This window comes from Manis javanica, chromosome 1, assembly GCF_040802235.1.
Source record: "Manis javanica isolate MJ-LG chromosome 1, MJ_LKY, whole genome shotgun sequence".
Lineage (NCBI taxonomy): Eukaryota > Metazoa > Chordata > Mammalia > Pholidota > Manidae > Manis > Manis javanica.
Window position 1 is genome coordinate 22,597,819 of NC_133156.1, and position 18,226 is coordinate 22,616,044.

At 47.5% G+C, this 18,226-nt stretch overlaps 1 long non-coding RNA gene across 1 annotated transcript; it reads left to right on the forward strand.

Moving 5' to 3' along the window:
• The first annotated feature begins 14 nt into the window (after positions 1 to 14).
• On the forward strand, positions 15 to 15,976 carry LOC140848030 (uncharacterized). Its single transcript, XR_012128482.1, has 4 exons — positions 15 to 141; positions 4,596 to 4,708; positions 9,166 to 10,763; positions 10,909 to 15,976. It is a non-coding gene; the product is annotated as an uncharacterized lncRNA (long non-coding RNA).
• Positions 15,977 to 18,226: the final 2,250 nt, after the last annotated feature.

Below are 18,226 nucleotides of genomic sequence, written 5' to 3' on the forward strand. Positions count from 1 at the left end.
TGTCGGCCAACTGCGCGTGTGTAGCCACGCCTACCCACCACCGCCCCACCCCCTCGGCGGGGTCCGCAGCCTCGTGGCCCCTCCTCTATGGCGCATGCGCCTTCCGCTCTGCTCGCCCGGCGTGCCCGCTTCCGCGCTGAGGTGAGTTTCCTCCCGTGAGCGCGCGTGCACACGCCCCTGGGGACGCGCTTGCCCGACGTCCGGCCCCTCCGTCACTCCGGCAGGGGGCGAAGGTGGGTGGGGCGAGCGCGCCGGGGAGACGCCCGGAAAAGAAGAAGCCTGCGGGGAGGAAGGCGGCTGGGCTCGTTGGGGCGGGCCTGGGCCTGCGCGCGGGCTTCCCCGCCCCCCCCCCCGGTTCGGCGCGGGCGCCCCTGGGAGTTGTAGTCCCTGACCCCTGCTCTTCCCGGCCCCGCTCGGCCTGTGTTCCGGCTCCTCCGGGCCGAGCCCCGCCCGCGCTCGGTGGGGCCCCGGGGGCGGTGAAGCCCAGACGCTATCGAGGCGTCCCCCGGGGGTCCCGAGCTCTCCCGTGGTGTCAGCCTCCTCGGTTTTCCCAACAACTAAGCCGCGAGGGCCTCGGACTGGAACCGCGCCCACCCGCCCGCGTCCTGACTTCGGCCCCGCCACCCGGCCACCAGTCTTGATCGCTTCCTCCGAAGGCGGTGGGTGGGGAGAGGCCTGGGATCCGTGGAGGTGCGGGGCCAGGCGTGTGCAGCCTCGTGGCGCTGCGGCGCCTCGGCGTCCTGCCAGGGCTGAGAGCCCGGCCGTGGCGCTGCTCTGGTGCTTGTGGCGGCGCGGGGCTGGCAGGGCCTCCGGTGGTCGGAAGGGCGGAGTGCCCGCACTGGGCAGAGCCCGGCCTCAGAAGTGTCCAAGGCAGCTGCCCGGCGGCCGCGGCAGCGTGCAGCAAGCGCCTGTCCAGGCACGCGGGGCAGTTCTTGACCACGTCCCATCTTTGCTGGTCGAATGGTGCTGAGGTGTTCTCCGGCTTGGGGACCTAGACCGAGGCTTTCCACCCAGTGTCTCCCTGTTTAGCGGAGGGTAATACCACCTACCTTGGGTGGTGGTGTGAGGCTTACAAATGACAAATTTCAAGTTCCTTGATGTACAATAAGTCCTTTAAATTTCCGGATTAGGACATGGGTATATTCGGGGGACCGTTGTTCAGCCTGCCACAGTGGTTTTAAAAACCAGCCATATGCTCCTGGCTCCCGTTTTCATCTCTGCCCCGGACCGCACTCCTGAACCCCAGATTCACATGTCTGTTGGAACTCCACTTGTCAGGTGACTGTTTAACAGGGTTCCACACATTCCCAAACAGTATCTTTAAATCCAGCATAGTTCACTTGATTCTTCAAAATTAAGTTCCTAGGAGTCATGGTGGATGCATCTCTTTTCCTCTCAGTTCACATTCAAGCCACTAACAGGCCCTGTCAGCCACACTTCCGACTTTGCCACTTGCATCATCTCTGCCCTAGTGCAGGTCACCCCGTCTCTGGCCGCCATTACCACCGTAGCCTGCCTGCTCTCCCTGCTTCCTCTCTTGAACCCTCCCCACAAGCTCAAGCAATCCATGTTTATCACAGTAGCCAGAAGGGCTTTGTTTTAAATTATAAGCCATACTCTGTTACTCCTCGGCTTAAAATTTGCCAGTGCCTCTACATCAACAAAAAGGACAAAAGTCACATGATCATCTCTAGAGATGCTGAAAAAGCACTTGACAACATTCAGCATCCATTCATGATAAAAACTCTCAGCAAAATGGGTATAGAGGGCAAGGACCCCAACATAATAAAGGCCATATATGACAAACCCACAGCCAGCATCATACTTAACAATGAAAAGCTGAAAGCTTTTCCTCTAAGATGGGGAACAAGACAGGGAGGCCCACTTTCCCCACCTTTATTCAACATAGTACTGGAGGTCGTAGCCATGGCAATCAGACAGCACAAAGAAATAAAAGGCACCCAAATAGGCAAGGAACAAGTTAAACAGTCACTATCTGCAGATGACATGATATTGTACATAAAAAACCCTAAAGACTCCATTCCAAAACTACTGCAACTAGTATCTGAATTCAGCAAAGTTGCAGGATACAAATTAATACACAGAAACCTGTTGAATTCCTGTGTGCTAGTGACGAATTAGCAGAAAGAGAAATCAGGAAAGCAATTCCATTCACAATTGCATCAAAAAGAATAAAATACCTAGGAATAAACCTAACCAAGGAAGTGAAAGACCTACACTCTGAAAACTACAAGACACTCATGAGAGAAATTAAAGAAGATACCAATAAATGGAAACACATCTCTTGCTCATGGATAGGCAGAATTAATGTTGTCAAAATGGCCATCCTGCCTAAAGCAATCTACAGATTCAGTGCAATCCCTATCAAAATACCGATAGCATTCTTCAACGAACTAGAACAAATAGTTGTAGAATTCATATTGAACCACAAAAGACCCTGAATAGCCAAAACAATCCTTAGAAGGAAGAATAAAGTGGGGGTGGGAGTGGGGGGGAGGATTACACTCCCAAACTTCAAGTTCTACTAGAAAGCCACAGTAATCAAGACAATTTGGTATTGGCACAAGAACAGAGCCATAGCTCAATGGAACAGAATAGAGAATTGAGATATAAACCCACACATATATGGCCAATTAATATATGATAAAGGAACCATGGATATACAATGGAGAAATGACAGCCTCTTCAACAGCTAATGTTGGCAAAGCTGGACCGCTACATGTAAGAGAATGAAACTGGATCACTGTCTAACCCCATACACAAAAGTAAACTCGAAATGGATCAAAGTCCTGAATGTAAGTCGTGAAACCATAAAACTCTCAGAAGAAAACATAGGTAAAACTCTCTTGAATATAAATATGAACAACTTCTTCATGAACATATCTCCACTGGCAAAGGAAACAAAAGCAAAAATGAACAAGTGGGACTACGTCAAACTAAAAAGCTTCTGTACAGCAAAGGATACCATCAATAGAACAAAAAGGCATCCTACAGTATGGGAGAATATATTCATAAATAACATATCCGATAAAGGGTTGACACCCAAAATATATAAAGAGCTCACACACCTCAACAAATAGAAAGCAAATAATCCAATTAAAAAACTGGCAGAGGATCTGAACAGACACTTCTCCAAAGAAATTCAGATGGCCAAGAGGTACGTGAAAAGATGCTCCACATCGCTAATCATCAGAGAAATGCAAATTAAAACCACAATGAGATATCACCTCACACCAGTTAAGATCGCCACTATCCAAAAGACAAACAACAAATGTTGGCGAGGTTGTGGAGAAAGGGAAACCCTCCTACACTGCTGGTGGGAATGTATATTAGTTCAACCATTGTGGAAAGCAGTACGGAGGTTCCTCAAAAAACTAAAAATAGAAATACCATTTGACCCAGGAATCCCACTCCTCGGAATTTACCCTAAGAAAGCAGCAGCCCAGTTTGAAAAAGACAGAGGCACCCCTATGTTTATCGCAGCACTATTTACAATAACCAAGAAATGGAAGCAACCTAAGTGTCCCTCAGTAGATGAATGGATAAAGAAGAGGTGGTACATATACACAATGGAATATTATTCAGCCATAAGAAAAAAACAAATCCCACCATTTGCAACAACATGGATGGAGCTAGAGGGTATTATGCTCAGTGAAATAAGCCAGGCGGAGAAAGACAAGTATCACATGATTTCACTCATCTGTGGAGCATAAGAACAAAGAAAAACTGAAGGAACAAAACAGCAGCAGACTCACAGAACCCAAGAATGGACTAGCTGTTACCAAAGGGACAGTGGTTGGGGAAGGTGGGTCGGGAGGGTGGGTTAATGGGGTTAAGGAGGTATTATGATTAGCACACATAATATAGGGGGGCATGGGGAAGGCAGTATAGCACAAAGAAGACAAGTAGTGACTCTATAGCATTTTACTATACTGATGGATAGTGACTATAATGGGGTATGTGGTGGGGACTTGATAATAGTAGGGAATATAGTACCCACAAAATTGCTCGTATGAAACCTCGTAAGATTGTATATCAATGATACCTTAATAGAAAATAAAAAAGAGGAAAAAAAATTTGCCAGTGACTTACCATTGTGTTTGGGATAAAATGCCTCCCCAAGCCAACCTCCTCCTGTTTAGTGCTCCCCAAGTCCTGGCTTAGAAAGTCCCAGAAACACCCACCTTCTCCTGCTGGTGGCCTCCGCACCAGCTGTGCTATCCTCCTGTGACTTTCTCCTCACCACTCAGGCCCAGCTGGAATGTCCGCTGTCTGAAGAGTCTCACCCTTCGCCATCTAAAGTGCCCTGGCTCCTCGGAACAGTCACGTCTCCCTGTTTTATTGTCCAGCCCTTACTTCTACCCCAAATAATCTTTGTTTCTTATTTATTTCTTAGTCTCCCTTTTCTAGAAGAGAAGCACCAGGAGAGAAAGGACCTTGTCTGCCTATTCATCACTGTATTCCTTGCCCCTGGAATAGTGCCTGGCACCTCAGAAGGCATGCTGTAACTGTTGAATAAATGAATGGGAAGAAAGAGAGGCAGGTCTGAATATGTTTAACTCTATTCGTTTTAGAGCATGATGGAAACACTGGAATCTGGACCTTGCCTTAATTCCTGAAGTGGTATGGTTCTTGGGGGAACGCACACAGCTGGCAGATGATATTATCAGTATGGTAAAGACAGCAGGTGAGTAGTCGGTATCCAGGACAAAAGGCGAATGTGCAACTGCCGCAGGCATACAACTCTCGGAAGCTCAGGCTGAGAACTCCTGTCTGCCCCAGGGAAGCCAAAGGCTGCTCGGCTTCAGTCTCTCTTGCAGGAAGGGACATTCTGGTGGGAATCAAGGGCAGAAAGGAATAGACTGCTAGAAAAACAATTCTCAAAATCATTTATTCATATACCACCTTAAAGAATTGTGAAGAATTTAACTATAAGTTTAAATATTTTGATGAGTCTGAGTTGTAGCATCTTGTAAATACTAACATTAATATAAGTATTTTTGTGCCTCAGGATCTTTTATTGATTCGTCGATACTACTACCTGAAACAAAACTATATGTATAATTAAACTTCTGTAATTTTTAACACTAAGGTCATAAAGCTCTAATTTTTAAAATTTCCCCCAAATTACAATTTTTAATCATGATCATTACAATTGTTAATCATGACAATAGGTCAAAACAATATAAATATATTTTAAATTTATATAAAAGTATTAAATATAAAAGGCTAATTTTTAACTAGAAATGTTTAATGAAAATTATTCTAGATGAACAAGGGTAGGTTTTTACATTCTTCTACATCTGAGGATAAATAATGACTTATTACTAGAATTAAGCAGGATTCAGGATTAGTTTATTTGTGTATTTTATTTTTTTTAAAGAAGGTCTAAGAAACCTCATTTGCATAAATAGAGGGAAATAGGAGTTTGTTATATCAATGTATTCAATCCTTTCAACTGTTTCTGAGTTAACGTATCAAAAATCACATAGAAAAGTTTTGTAAATCATATATTTGATAAGGTACTTGTATCTAGAAATACAAGAACTCTTACAACCTAATAATAAAAGACAAATAACCCAATTTTTTAAATTGGCAAAGAATCTGAATATACATTTCTCCAAAGAAGATATACAAATGACCAATAATCACATGGAAAGATGCTTGACATCATTAGTATCAAGGAAAAGCTGCTCAGAACCACAATGATACACCACAACTACTAGGATAAAAATGGCAGATAATAACAAATGCTGACAAAGATGTGGAGAAGTTGGAACCCCCTCATACCTGCTGCTGGAAATGTAAAATGGTACAGCCTCCAAGAAGACCAACTGGCAGTTCACCCAAAGGGCAGACATGAAGCTACTATATGAACCAGCAACTCCACTTCTAGGTGTATACCCAAGAGAAAGGAAAATGGGGGGCACAAACGCTTGTCCACAAATGTCCATAGCAGCATTATTCATGGTAGCCAAATAATGAAAATGAGCCAAATGCGTATCAGCTAATAAATGGATAGAATGTGGTATTGCCATACAACAGGATATTTGGCAATAAAAAGAAAGGAATTCAGTTGACCCTTGAACAACAGAGGGGTTAGGCGCACTGACCCCCTGTGTAGTTAAAAATCTGTGTATAACTTTTGATGCACCAAAAATGTAATTGCTAGTAGCCTACCATTGACCAGAAGCCTTACCAATAACATAGTCAGTTGACGCCTATGTTGTATATTATATGTGTTACATATTCTTACAATAATGCAAGCTAGAGAAAAGAAAATATGCTTTCAAATTGTTAATCTCCAAAAATTTTTCCAATACATTTGCTGAAAAATTTCTGCATGAGGGGACCCACATACTGCAGACCTGTGCTGCTCAAGGGTCAGCTGTACTGATACATGCTACAACATACACGTACCTTGAAACTATTATGCTAAATGAAAGAAGACATTCATAAAGGATCATGTATCGTAAGATTCTGTTTACATGAAACGTCCAGCATAGGCAAATCCGCAAGAACAGAAAGCAGATTGTAGAACACAGCCTGCGGCTTTTCCCCTACCCACCTGTGCCAGAAGCAAGCACTGGGCTTTTGCAGGGCTTTTCCCACCATGTGCCTCCCCAGCCCTCTCCACTCTGCTCTAGCCCTGCCAAGCCTGTGCTAATAATAGGTTCTCATGTACAGAAAGGGCTGAAGTGAGGTTCATCTGTACATTCATCTGTACATCTCTATCTACATCTTTTAAGTAGGCTATTTTTCAGAGCTGTTTTCGGTTCACAGCAAAATTGGGTAGGAAGTACAGAGTTCCCATCTACCCCGGCCCCACTCAGGCACGACCTTCCCTGGGATGGACATCCCCCACCAACGGGCATATCACGATCAAAGTCCCCAGTTCACCTTAGGGTTGGTTCGCTCCTGGTGTTAAATGTAAGGCATGTCCCCACCCTGATATCATACAGAATACTTTTACTGCCCTGAGAACCTTCAGTGCTCCACCTATTCCTCCCTCCATCCCCCAAACCCTAGGCAACAACTGGCCTTTTCACTGTCTCCAGTTTTGCCTGCTCCAGAATGTCACAGAGTTGGAGTCCCGCAGTGTGCGGCCTTTCAGACCGCCGCCTGTCATTCACCATATGCCTTGACGTTCCTCCCTGCCTTTTCATGGCTTGATAGCTTGTTTCTTTTTAGTGCTGAATAATATTCCACTATCTGAATGTATCATTTTTTCATCCATTTACCCGCTCAAGGCATATTGGTTACTTCCAAGCTTTGGCAGTTAAAAATACAGCTGCTGTCAACATCTGTGTGCCGCTTTTTGTGTGGACATAAGTTTTCGATTCATGTGGGTAAACACAGAGCTCAATTGTCGGGTCATGTGGTAAGGGTGTGTTAATCTTTGTAAGAAACCGCCAAGCTATCTTCCAAAGTGGCTGCACTATTTTGCATTCCCACCAGCAATAAGTGGGAGTTAAGTTCACATGTATTTCAGAGGAAACCTAATTCTGGAACTTTCTGCAGGGGAACTAGGAGGGCAAGTTAGGATGAAGTGAGGGTGGGAAGCAGCTCTAGGGAGATGAGGACAGGAGGAAACAGCGATGGGGAGGAGAGGAGGAGGGGGTCGGCGTTCCTGTCGCTCCCCTGCTTTCCCTTACTGATGACCTGCCCACCACCACAGCCCCCCTGTGCGCCCGCCCCGGACCAGGCTGGGGCGGGGGGCAGGGGTCCTGGCTGATGAGCTCTGCTCCTCACAAGGCCGAGGGCAGAAGGACCCGGGTGCGTCTGGAGAAGAGGAAGTCAGTGCACTCTCCCCAGAGCACAGTGGCTCTCAAAAAACGTTTGTTGACTGACAGCATAAATGAAAATATGAACTCCTTGCCATTCAAGGGTCTTAGATCTGTTGGAACCCTTGGTTTAGCTCAAGGAAGCTCGGACTAATGATTCCACAGATCCTATCTTCATTCTTTCTTTCTTCTAGAACATATTTGTTCAGTGCCTCTCTGTGCCAGGGAATGAGGTAGGTGCTGGGTCTGACCCTTGAGAAGTCAAGGGCAGAGTTAACAGGTCAGTTCAGATCTTCATTTCATCACGAGAGGGCTCTAGGGCCCAATGAGCAAGGAAAGAAGAGAAGTTGTTGTGACACGATTTTGGTTTGAAAATCAAGGTCAGGACTGTGCTAGGATTCTCGTGTACAATTATGTGGCCAGTCCCACTGTAAATCTAATGCATCAGTTTAATAGGATGTATGAAGGAAATAAATGTGACCCATGGGGAATGAATATTGCCCACTGAAAACAGTGAAATGGGGGCAGAGGTGAAATATATTGCCATTTAGGCAGAATGATTTCACGTGGGAAGAATCGGTGTGTGGCTCTCCTGTGTAACTGCAGGCGCACCACAAGGAGCAGACATACAGTGCGGCGACTTCTGGGGATGCCATATTTTTCTCTGTGTGCCTGCTTTTGCTTCCATTTCTGCCTAAAATTATACACACGAGGAAGATAAATGATTCTGTTCATGAAGAATGAGATCATCTTTATCCTAAAGGATCCTGAAGGCCAGTGGTCAATGACCAAAATGCTAACGTTGTCACTGGTATCTTAGACTCTTTCCACATTTCTGTTGATGCTTTAAAAAAACTTCTTGTAAGCCTCAAGGATCACAACACAGCCGTCTTCCACATGTGGTGTATGCTTAGGCCTCACTGGCACAGTTTTAGGAAAAGCATTTCCCATCCCCAGAGTCTACACCATCGGGCATTTGTAAGCAGAGACCCAGCTTCCCTCTCCTTCTGTGCTACCCTGGCTTCAAGCACAGACGCGGCAGGAAGAGGGGGCTCGGTAAAGACAAGTAAGCAGAAAGGCTGATTGAATCTTAGCACCTTCACTGAGCAGTTTCCAGTGAAATGGAGCAGAGAAGAGCCACATACCCACCACACTCTTCCTGCCGGAAGAATTACTCGCAGTTAATACTCGAGGCCAAAGAGATCAGGACATGTGTTTGTTGTCAAAGATGCTTCCTCCTGAGTAAAATTAGTTAGGACCAGGTTGGTTTCCCTTAAGAGCAACAAATACCATGGGAAAAAGGCTTTTGTGCCAATCAGCTCAGCATTATTCTTTTTCTTCAACTGCCTTCTGTCTCTAGGGGGAAAAATAGAAAACAAAAGAACTCAAACAGTGAGGAACAAAAGATGTCACTGACCGACAGATGAGGAGTCCAGAGGGCGCGCAGAGCAAGTGGGGCATCCCGAGGAGCAGCGCGGAGAGGCCTCGACCTTGGTGATGGCCGAGCAGTGTGCCCTGAACCGTGATCTCCTACGTTGCGTCCCGGAAGAATTGTAGGGGCTTCTAAAACATACATCTTTACTTCCAGGGTATAAAATCCTAAAGAATTTATGCCCTTTGTATGTTCACAGATGAAGTTATCTCTCAAAAGTTGATTCCCTCTTGAGGTTTGGTGATTGTTCCCAAGCAGAGCGATGACTGAAGGAGAAATGTGACCCGCTCGCCTGGTCTCACTGCCAGCAGCCCTGCCCTCTCCAGGCAACCTGCTCGTTGTTGTTGGGGCAGTCCTCCCCAAACTGCTATCGGACCGCACTCCATAGCGTGGCCTAACACCTGCAAGAGCTTCCTGCGTTTCTAGGTTGAAACTACACGCGTCATCTGGCCCATGCTGACCTCTACAGCCCATTTCCCACCATCTGCTCCCCGCCCCCCATCAAATCCAGTGACACTGCTTCAGGTAGAATGAGTTTAGGTGCGAGTAACAAAAAAAGAGCTCCTTGATTGTTTAACCAGTGAGGGGAATGCTGTACCCATTCACTCCGGTCAGACTTTGCAGGTCATGGGCTCCATCTCGCTGCAGTTCCCTCAGCTCAGGTCACGTCTTCATCTTCTGGTTGGCTCTCCTGGAGGCAGCAGTGCTCAGGCTTGCAGGCCTCCTCTTCCGTGTGAGCGCATATCTTCCTGCAGCCATCAAACCCAGGGCCTGGGGCTCTCTCTGACCGCTCCTACCCAGCCCTGAAGTGATACCGCTGAGGAAGGGCAGGGCCCTTGCGCTTAGGGGTGGATGGCATGCCTCTCTGGGAACCAGCTAGGACAGGGAAAGGACCACGCTCACTGGCTAAGGCCAGTCTAGACCAGTCCTTGGAGCTGCGATGGGGTCAACTGTGTACTCCTCCCCCAGTTAGGAAGTTCGGAGGGAAGGAGAGAATGGATGCCGAGTGGGCGTCCTGGGGACCCAGGCTGCTTAGAGCCCCAGGCCTTGGACGCCAGGTCACACCTCTCTGCACTCTTCCCGGAACATTCTTCCCCACTTCGTCTGCCTGGCAAACTCTTCAGCCCCATGCCAAACATTTCACCCTCTAACAGAACTTCTGGGATCCCTTCCCCACAAAAGAATGGACTACTCCCAATTGTGTGCCATTCCTGAACCCAGTACAAATTTAACTTACTTTATTCCATTGTTCATCAATTATTTGTTTAATATATTTGTCTCCCTAGATAGAACGTTAACTCCTTGAGGATAGAAACCCTCTCTTTATCCTTATTCTTCACATCTAGTAAATGACCAGAACATACCTGAGGACCCATTAAGTGAATTCTGAGTCTGTCGGTTCCACTGCAGGTGTCAGTCGTGTGCGTGCTCCATGTGTAGATGCCTCCTCCTCCGGTGCCTAAGCTCCAGAGAGACAGAGACTCAAAAAAGTAGAAACCGCAGACCAGAGCGCAGGCAAATGGGAGGTAAAGTGCTGTGTCACCCTGGTTTTTTGCCTTCTTGGTCTGAATTTAGAGGAATCTAGAGCTCTTTGAAGGTCTGGGGCATTATTAGTTGCTAATGATGCCCTGTGCCATATGAAGGCAATTCAGGCAAAAGGCTTTCCCACAGGAACCTCAGGACGGTGGCCTGGCCAGCCAGATCGCCTGACTGCACTCCAGGCTCCACGCCTACGTCGCCTTTATCTTCCTAACTGCACAGGGGGAGCGTGCTCCAAATACTGGTCCTCCCATCTTACAGCTCTGAGAAGAGTAAACCACTGTTAGCTTTCCTCAGTTTACAATATCTGAGAGTGGAATTAAGGGATTAAACATTTCCAAAAGATGAAATGAAATGATTATCATTATCACATTTTTTAAAGCACCTTACTCTTGTTGGGGCACAGTATGTGTGACAGAAACATGAGAAGCAACTGGGAAATTCCAGGGGAGCGAAGGATGGCTGAGCAGAGGAGAGGTGCTCTGCGAAGAATGACACTGATGACAGGGACGCAGGTGCCCCGGAGGGCCCTGGGACTGCCGCAGGAGAAGACACTCCCTGTGTGAGATGCTGGTGTGTGTCACTGGGCCACAGAAGCAGAAGACAGGCTGTGACCTAGCGATGCCACATGTAAAGTTAGAGACCATTATGGAGTATAAAGTAGTGCAGTCTAAGTCATGCATCCGTGGTGGCACTGTGGCCACGCTGCTGACTGACCGCTGAGGGAGCGCTCAGTGTGCAGCATATTAGGAAAGGCACTTGAAGGGGCGAGACACAGGGTTTTGAACAAGAGGCTGACGTGATATAGATAGAAAATATTATCTTAGCAACTATGCAGAGAATGAACTGACTGGGAGTGCACGGAGCAGGAGCCATAGGAGGCAGGAACACTCGTGAGGGGAAGGGCGCCCCGACTGGTGTGTGGGCTGTGAGGTGGGGCCACAAAGGGTTAGGGAAGGCTGTGCTGTGCGCGGGGTTGCATGGCTGTGTGGGCTTTGCAGACAAACTGACGTGGGCTCAAATCTGGGCTCCAGTGCCGGCTGGCTGCGTTACTTGGGTAACTAACTAACCTACCTGGCGCTGAATCTGTTCCCTCATCTGCAAAATGTACTTGTAGGCGTTTGTCGTTTTTGCTGTCCAGTATCTGAATATCCTTCCTGATTTGAATCCCAGTGTAAGTGGGGAGCCGTAAAGGGAAGCTGCCCTCCTGTCAGCGCCTGGCAGCGAGGGCACAGGCAGGCACTCTGAGTAGGGCCAGTTGACGCTCACCCACCCCTCTGACTGGGCGTACTGCTGCAAAGGCACTGTGGTCAGTTTGAGAATCTTTGAGGCCTCTGGTGAGGTCAGACTCCAGAGGCATGACGGGGCACGTCCTGGGGAATCGTCCCTGCGGGAGCCTCTTGATGTAATTTCTGCTGCTGCCTTCGCTTGGCTCCCCCAGAGCCCAGTCTCCACCCTCTGTGGGTTCTGAGTTGCCTGACATGTTTCCAGTAAACTCCTTTTCTTCCTAAGTTACCTGCTGTTTACTACCAAGAATCCTGACTAGCACATGACTTTATAAGGATCTTTTGAGGACAGAATAAGGTGGTATATATGAATCCCTTAGCCTAGTACCTGCCACAGGTAAATGCTTACTAAATGGTCGACCTAAGAAAGAACAAAGGAGTATTTGTGGCCCATAGTAACAGGCTTCGGGAATGAATTAGCTGTGGAAGAAGGAAAAAAGGAAGAATGGGGAAGGTAATGCTCCCTTTACAAACCTGCCTTCCATATCCTTGTTCGGCCTTTAGCAAGAATAGGGGAATCAACAGGAGGACAGGGCCTCGTGCTTAGAAGGGGTCAGACAGAATGGCAGAGAGAGTAGTGACCTCTCGGCACGTCAAGTGAGAGCATGGTATTTCACGGACGTGACAAAGTCTAAACTTGTTGGCCTGGGGTGCGTTGTAGCGCTGTCTGAATCTACCTGCCCAGCCCTGATGCTCACCACTCCCTGAAAAGGACCTGACGACTGTCGTGGGACCACGCTGCCCGCTGTCCCGTGAACACGTTGCTCCGAGCATCTCTGCCTCCGCACACCGTACTGTCTGCCTGGGACACCCTTCTTCTCCCTCGATTCCAACTGGCTCACGACTTGGGTCACAGATTTTCTTCTCAATGAAGCCCTTTCTAACTCCTTCCTCGGGGCTCCCGCAGAATTCTGCTCCCACCTCTCCAGTAGAGAGTACCGCACTTACCCTGGTACTCCCTCTGTGCCCCCGACGGCCCTCCCCCTGTGGTCCCAGACACCGGGTCTGTGGTTTGTTAATCCTGTGTCAACACAGCCTGACATCGTCTGGCGTGTACACAGTACTTCACAGAAATAGCCAGAACATTTCTTTACATGTTTTGTTAGAGATGATAAAAGGGTGTGACTGCAAGATAATGAATGTGATTCAACAATCCACAGACAAAGTCACCCTTGTTCTTTTTTTTTGTTTATTTATTAGGTGATAGTGTCCTTTTTAACTTATAGTTCCTAAAGGGCAGAGTTTTGTTATATTTGCTTTGTGTCAATAGAGTTTTGCATCAAGCGGTGCAGTAAAGGGATGGGAATCCAGGTCTGGATGCTGCTCTGATGTGATGGGAGTGGTGTTGCTGGTGTGCTGGGAACCCGGGGTTGGAGCCCCTTGTCTCAGGGGCCAGGCCTGCGGCCTTGCTTGGGTTTTCCTGTAGGCGTTTTCTAGGTCCAATTGCCATCAACTACCTCACTGAAGAGTAACTCCTGATGAAAATAAGTATTTCCCTTTGCATTTCCCAAAGTTAGGCATAAGCACAAGTTCTCAGAGCAAAATAAGCCAAAATTTAGGTTTCCATTGCCCTCAGAAATTTTTATTTTTCATTTTATTTAAAAGATTTTACAAATTCTAATTCATTTTTGAATAAATAGTACATTTCTAAAATCCAAAATCCAGAAGTATATGGTATAAAGTGTCTCCTCCCATACCTTGCACCCTACCATCCAGCTCGTCTCCACATGGTCGACCAAAGCTGTGCTTTCTTATTCATTCTTCTAGAGATTTGTATGCATATAAGGAAATATTTTTTACCTCATTGCCTTTTACACAAAAGTTAAACTAGTACACACAGTTCGGAATCTTGCTTTTTTTCCAGTAAATACTGTACCTTATAGATCTTTTCCTATCAGTAGATATCAGCACATGTCTTTTTTCCTTGCTGTGTGGTACTCCATTGCATAGGTGAAGTGCATTCTAGTAAGCCGGTTCCCTACTAATGGACCTCAGGTTTTTATTACAGTCTTTTCTATTTTATAAGCAATTCAGCAACTTTTTTAAACCCCCCCTCAAACCTCCTACCCACTCTCTGCCTCCTTCATTTTAAAAATTGCTGTCTCTCTTAGCTCACAGGGAACACAGAGGCCATCAGACAGAGATTCCATCACTTTCCTGCCTCCTTCCGCCTTGTACTTAAGACTCCTTCAAGAGCAAACAGCACATAGTTCTCAGGATGTGTGTGTTCTGTCTTATCTCTGGCCCTTTCTATATGCCACACATACCCCTGCCATGCTGGGTTGCCTGGGAAACCCCTGTTGGCCTTTCAAATCCAAGTCTGGATATCATGCCAGTGGGAGCTCAGTGGCTGTTGTGTGTAGAAGCCTGTGCCCTCTTCCTCTCCCACCATCGCACTCACTGCTGGTTTGAAATTTGTTTACACGTCTATGTTCCTGTAGGTCTGTCAGCACCCTGAGAGCTAATTCATATCAGGATGCCCAGCACTTAGCATAGAGAGTCTGGTAATAGAAGCTACTCAATAAATACTTGTTGAGTAAATGAATAAATAAACATACTCTGTAAGGACAAGTATTTGAAAGGCAACAGAATGAACCTTCAACTTCGCCCAGTGTAGCAGAAACAGCATTGGACCAGAAATCACGAGAACCAGTTCTGGCCCCCGGAAGCTGGGAACTTCCTGCGTGTTCGCTGCTCCACCCTCGGTGCCTGGAGGGATGGTCGGCTATCGGAGCCGGAAAGAGTGAGGCTCTGTGTGCTGCTGTGTTGAATCTGCTGACGGCGCCCTTAATTTCAGACAGTCCGCAGGGAGAAAGCTGGAAGCAAGGGCCTGAAGCTTTTGGACTAACAAGAGAGCAGGCCCAGTGCCCAGTCGGGGAAGTTACCATAAGGCCAGAGAATTTATTAACAGCTTAAGTTGAACAAATTCAACCGACTGACTTTTACAAATGCATCTTAGAAATTAAATTTGCACATTTCCCATAGCCACAGATTTTGCCAGGCTTAGTGGCAATCACATGCTCGCTCTGGGAAGTGGAACAAAAACCGTCTAAATAACCTGGGGACGCACGGCCCTCCGAGCTCCTCTGCGCACTCTGTGGGGCGCAGCCGCGTTCCAGCCGGAGACGAGCTCCGGGGGATTCCCGCAGACGAGCCGTGGGCCCACCTGCCCTGCTGCTCACACGCTCCTTGTCCGCTGCTCTCCTTTGCTCACCTGGACGCACGCCGACTTCCACCCTCTCTTCATCGTACTCAGCAGTAGTCACGTGCAATGATGCCAGTTCTCCATCAGTTTATGAAAATAAGACTCTTCCGTCCTGATGCTTCTGATTGAACACCAGGGTGACCACAGATTGTTTTTAGACAAAGACAGAATCAAAGTTTAATATTCATAAAACAGGTTTGGGGGCCCTAGACCCTTTGTTCCGCCTCCTCCTTCCCCAGACCTGCTCTTGCTGTCGGCCACTCTACTGCGCCCCAGGGTCCGCGAGACGCCACCGAAGCCGCGGTCCTTCACACCTTGGCTGCCAGGCTCGGAAGGACACTTGTTGGTCACTGGGACCAGATTTCCAGCCTGCGGCCTCTTAATTCTCAGGGATCGAACAAGGTAAAGCCACCCAGGCAGATTCAACAGAAACTTTTTTTCCTTTTGCTATTGTATCAGCTCAACCAATGTCAAATGGTTTTCCAATGCTAAGCAGAATTGGAAACAACAGATATAAAATCTCTGAAAAACTAACATGAACATGTTAATAATAAGTAATGAACCTGGTAACAGATTACCAAAAAAAAATCTTCAATAGACAAAATTTCTCAACATATTGTGAAAATGAGGTGTGGTGTTTATACAAGGAATCCTGGGAGTGCAAAGGTCGAGGATAATAATGAATTGTACTTTCTTCCCTTTCATACACATAAAGTGGAGCAGAGGAAGGTCAAATGCCGCGCTGAAGCCCTCACCGCCTGCTTAGGGGCAGAGTCTGCGGCGGAAGGCGGCACCTGAAACTTCCAGGCGCTTCCCGGGTAAGGCCAGGCCGCTGCCTCCGTGTGCCTGGGGCCCTTGGCCACGCGCTGCACAGAGAACAGCCTCATTGCCTCGGCGTCCATTAGCTCAGTCCCCGCCGTTTGAGGCCCTGGGGGAGAGGAGTCCTCGTGACCCAGCAGTGTCTGCGTACCCGGTGACTGCTCGGAAGACCCACTCAGGGGCCCGCCTTCATTGAGCTTTGACATTGATTCTCGCCGGCCAGGGTCACTTCCTTGTCAGGTCTCTAGCTGGTGACCAGATTTTTATACATATTCGGAAACATTACAAATACAGTGTCAAGCAACTACAAAATGAAACAGCTCATATTGCAAACGACAGAGAATTCTGTGAGGCCAATGAAAGAAGGCCGAGACGCTTGGTCCATAGTGAGAGCCGGGGGAAGATTCGGGCGATGCTGGGGAAGCAGGCAAAGGCCAAAGCAGGGAGGGCTCTGGGGGCCTTGGAGGTTCTCATTCTGATTTGGGTGGGGAACTGGGAGGCCTTTAAGCAGGTTTTATCTGGAAGATTTTCTGTCAGATTTATCTGTCAGATTTTCACTATTAAACTGTATGATCTCGGCAATTGTATTTCTGTGAACTTATCTCATAGATGCACCTCCACGTGCATGAAGTGACACGTACATGAGGTCATCCATCGTTCCAATGTTTGTAAGAGCAAAAAAGGACCCGACTGTGATGCTCAGAAAAAGGGGCTTGGTTCAGAAGATGGTGGTTCGGCAGGCAGCTGTAAAGACACACAGGGAAGATCTCTGTGTACATGGAAAGGGCTTCAGGACCTACTGGGATGTGCATTTAGGACAGGTGGGGAAAAACAAGATACAGAGCAGTATATGGTAAGCTACCTTTTTGTAATAAGGTGGGAGATTTGTTTGTATATGCATCCCTTCGCCTTTAAAGCTCCAGAAGGACTTAAAAGAAAACAGGCACCAATGGAAGTGGCCCCCATTAGAGGGCTAGGATGAGGAATGCGGGGCGGGGGTCAGAGCTCTTGTTCAGTGTGTTAGATTTTGGGCCATGTAAACGCAGCACCTAATACAAATAAATACACTTGAGAACCACTGTGGCTGCTCCGTGGGGAGTGGTTGTGGGGACCCAGGAGCGGCAGCTGGGAGGCCGTTAGGGAACCGTGGGAGCGGTTCCCGCGAGCGCCGATGGCGGCTGCTGGCCTGGAAGGCAGCCTGGGGGTGGTGGGGGAAGTTGGTTTGGGGCTGGAGGGAGCGTGTGAGAGAAGACAAAGAGAAACCAAGGATGATTCCTGCACACTTGCCTTGAGCAGCTGGAGGAGAGAAGATGGGGTAGAGGTCGGGGGGCAGGGGTGTTCTATTAGAGACGGGGTAGACCATGTCCAAGCGTAGGGGTAACAGCTAGAAAGGAACATCTCGAAGGATGATGACAGCGGAGATTTTTCCAAAGCTGAGTTCAGCTCCCCATGTGTTCAAATGAAAGGATTGAGAGACCTTGGTAATTAATTAATTAAACTCTCAAACAAATGTGCATCTTCATTTCCTTGCTGCTTAAATAAAATATAAAGGGAAGCATGTCATTGGTGCCATTATACAATTTTGTTGGAAAAAACTATGTTAAAAAAATTCTAGTCAACCACCTGATGTAGTCTTAGTTCTCAAAGTTAGCCTGCAGCTAACACGATACCCTACATCTTGTTGAGTATAAAGTAAATAAACACAGTCTCACAATTATTTCATTTTTCAAGACCAAGTTCGAATCAAAGATTTTTTGCTGTTCGCTGTGAAATGAGCAGCCCCCTCTGAGTGGTCTTGCTGGCATCCTGAACAAGGCACACGGATGGAGACCCGCAGTGGCAGAGACACTGGAAAGCAAGGGTAATTCACACCTTCTCCCGGGCACTCGGTTCACGTGTCCACTGGCAGAACGACTGACTGCGCGACCCGGACTGATCACGGGCAGGCGGTGCCGGGCAACGGTTCTCTGACTGCACGGGAAGTTAAATGTTCTTTGGTAAAAATGCAGAGCTGCCTTCTTAAGGATTTTACCTTCAACCATTAATTTCTGTCCTTTGCATTTTTCCTGCATACGACAGCCTTTGGGAATGTCCCAGTGACAGGACAAGTCATGGTGTTAACGGGTGTAGTTTTCTGCGA